Source organism: Aythya fuligula, chromosome 2, assembly GCF_009819795.1.
Source record: "Aythya fuligula isolate bAytFul2 chromosome 2, bAytFul2.pri, whole genome shotgun sequence".
NCBI classification, from domain to species: Eukaryota; Metazoa; Chordata; class Aves; order Anseriformes; family Anatidae; genus Aythya; species Aythya fuligula.
In genome coordinates, this window is record NC_045560.1 from 147775735 (window position 1) to 147779514 (window position 3780).

Genomic DNA, 3780 nt, shown 5'->3' on the forward strand with positions numbered 1-3780 from the left:
GGGACAGGGGTTTCTGGCAGGCTGACAGCATGCACAGGGACATTTGGCTCAGGCAGAACATTTCAAACGAGGGGGATGAGGAGCATGAGATAAATGGGGTCCCATCCTGTACTGTAGCAGAGGCACTGCCCTGCTGCCCGCTGGGGCCTTCAAGGCCTTGGGCTTTCCTGAAGGCGCAAGCAAGGGAAATTTGCATTTTCAGGGTTTCTTTCTCAAATAAAGACGAACTGAATTCACAAATACTAAAAAACCTTGAGGCTCTAGCCTGAGGAGAAGGGGTTTAAGGTGCCCAGGTGTGTTACAGACTGTGAGGCCTAGCACTGAGCACGCAGAGGCCGTGCTACCTTCAGCTCTACTCTGTGTGTGTGTGTGTGAAACCGGTTACCCGGCCTCTTTTCCTTCAAATGTTCACAAGAAGCAGGGAATAATAAAACACAGCTTTTCCCCAGAGAGCACAGGAAAAGAATTACTGCCTGGGTGTAGCTGGGGGCAGAGTCTGGCTCGTTATTTTCTGTGAAATAATTCTCACGGGGCCTTGTGGAAACCCAGTGTTGTTTTTTTTTTTACTTTATTTTATTATTTTTCCTTCATCTTCTACTTCCTTAAACTTTCACAATATAAAATACTTCACCCAGTCCCATGTTAGCTAGGAGAGAAAAGGTTAAATTCTCCTTTCATACCCTAATGTAATTCGTTTCCTGTTTTTCACAACTGTCTAGACACAGATCTAACGAGCATTAACCCTGAGTCCCACCATTGGGTTAAAAATAGCAGGTTTAAATATAAAAGGGTGTAGTAAGGGAAAGATTGTAGGTTTCTACCTACTGCCATGAGCCAGCTATTTTAAACAAGAACCATTTAATTGGTTATAAGCAAGGAAAACAAAAAACAAACAAACAAAAAAACACACCAACAAATAAAATGACTTCAGTTTCTGAGGTTTAAAAAGGCTCATGGTGGTGTTTGCTTTACACACAGACAATGCAAGTGCTGAGGTGCAGCGGCACAGACAGCTTGATGCCCCTTCAGGAGTTACAGCCATCTGGATTTACACCTCCAGCCACATCCAAAAAAAAAATATAAATAAATTCCACTTAGGCGAGAGAGCTATAAAAAGACTGGAAGAAAGTAAGTTGAGAGATAGCCTGTGTTGAAAACCATGTTCAGGTTCTGGTGGGAAACCAAATTACACATGGTCATCCACGGGCAAAAGGCCCCACAGGCGTGCGTGCCAAGCCCCAAGGACAAAAGCTGCAGTTACTCAAGTACCCAAAGCCCTTTGTCTTGGCAAGGCAAGGGCCAAGGTGCCAGTGCACCACAATATTTAAACACTCACTCACTTGTCAATGGGATTCTCAACAAACTTGGGCTGAGCGTTGGCCAAGGAAAATCTCCCCTTGGACGTGTGGCCTCCTCAGAGGCATCTCGCACCACCTGGGCTGTAGTATCAGAGCAGGAGGCAGAAAGAAGATGTCTGAAGTGTAACACGGTCCAAAACCCTCTCAAAAGAGTGAGATTTGCCTCAGGAGAAGAGGCAAAGAGAAAACAAGCAGCTGCTCCATGACCCAGAGCTCAGAACAGTGGGGAGCACGCAGGGTTCAAGGCAGCCACAAGCAGCTCGGCACATGCACCACCCCGACAAAAACTTACCCACAGAGTCATCGTTTTTGATGTACTTGATGAATGAGCCTACTCTTACTGACATTTTTAACTCGACGGCCAAAGCTCTTTTAAAATAAGTCAAAATTCATGGTGTGCCTCAAAGGGGAGGAAATCACATTTCCTGAGCTGATTGCATTTGTCCATCTATAAATGCAAAACGCAGAGGGCTGTTTATTTGTTTTGTAGAGCTGGGGGTGGGTGTCCTTCCTGTTTAGCCACCCATTTTCAACAGTTGCATTTTGTAATTTCAGCAACAAACAACAGAGACCGCTGTGACAAAACACAGTCGAGCTGGAAACTCTGATGGAGGCATAAAGAGCAGCCAGCAGCTCTTGGTGTGAGGGGCTGGACGTGCCACCTCGGCTGCAGAAGTTGTGTTTGGTTCCTCCCCTTCTCTGCTACAAGTTCAAGGCCTGTTCTGACCAGGACCAAAGTGATCCAAGAAAAACATATTAAAATGACATTAGTTTGTTTACTTTCTACTAAAAAGCACAATATAGTACGCATCAAGAAATGCGAGGGGTGAGCTGATGTCCTTCCAGCTTTGGAAAGGCCTTTGAACCTATGTGAGTTATTTATAGAGCCTTTTAGAAAACAGCTCTCTTCTAGTTTTGCAATTTAACAAAAGGATCAGCTCAGGTTTTGTCAAAAATAAAGCAACCCTCTAAAGGGTTCTCTGGAGCTCAGCCCATATCCCTTAGAAAAAAGAGAAGCAGGAAGTGATGGCTAATGAAAATTGGGGCAAATAAGAGTCATAACCCTAAATTTTGTTGTGCAAGTAGTTTTTTTCAGAATGCTTTTGCCCCATCTCTACTTCTTTACTGGGCTTTGGGCTTTAAGGCAGGTGGTGAGGGCACTCCAAGGAGCTCCCTGAGTAATTGTTTCACTAGAACTAAGCAGGTGCCATGTTATCTTTGACCAAGGCAGGGCTTCCTTCATGCTTCAGGCTGCTTCCATAGAATCACTGAATCATCTAGGTTAGAAGAAGCCTTCAAGGTCATCAAGTTGAGTCATCAACCTGACCTACCGAGTCCCATCCCCGAACCATGTCCCTTAGTGCCACATCCAAGCATCTCAGATACCTCCAGGGATGGGGACTCCACCAGCCCCCTGGACAGCCCATTCCAGGGCTTGCTTCTGCTCCAGTCCCTGTGAGCTCCTAGAAGGTTGGAGGTGTTACAGTGACAGGAAAACAGGAAAAAAGCATGGCCAAACCTCTGTCACCTAAAGGGACTATGGACTCACCTACCCACTCATTCTAAAGAGACCAAGTATCGCCTTTAAAGGACTTAGTCTACTAAAATAAGTAGAATTGAGCACTTCCAAGAAGATTAAGGGCATTTGAACAGCTTTCTCACTGCCTTGCTTAAGGCTGGCAGGCTGTCCCATGTTCCAAAGACTGGGGATGCAACCCTCTAACTACAGTCCTGATACAGCATAAGCACAGAAAGACACATGCAACTGCTCGAACACCCTACCTGACAGTGAAAATGAACTGGAAAAATAACTATCTGCTTTTTGGTCTTGTTTTCATAGCTGCTTTCCATGCAGCAAGTCATCCTGTTTTACCAAGATAACTTCTCCCATCCCAGCCGGAGACATATTTGCCTTTTCTATTATTATTTCTTCCCCAATTTACTGAGACTCCCTTCAGCGGGCTCCTCGCTTGCATTCCCTCTGGCCAGGAGCCTGGGTCTGAGCGTTGCAGTGCTGACTAACCAGATGCAGTAACTGGGACGAAAATAAAAATAAATCAAAGTCACTTGGATAACATGGCTAGAAAAACATTTCTGTAAGCCAGGAAGTAAAGCTATCAGATCAGTGCAAGCACTGGAGATCTCTTTTGGAACAATCACTCCTGTGTTTGGTAGAGCGCAAATTCAAGTGCATGAGCTGCAGGTGGGCGCTGGTTTTACTGGAAGCAAGTGTTCCATTCACCTCATTTTCTTTCGAGTTGCAGTGAAGTAGCAGCTCCATCCTGGACATTCCCCATGTGCCTAGTGCCATGACAGCCCAAGTTCTGGATGTTCCTGCCGAAGAGTTTCTGCTTACAGTCACGAGAAGCTCAAGGCCGATAAGGTCAACAACTTGGAAGCAGTGAGACAACCAACTCTGTGG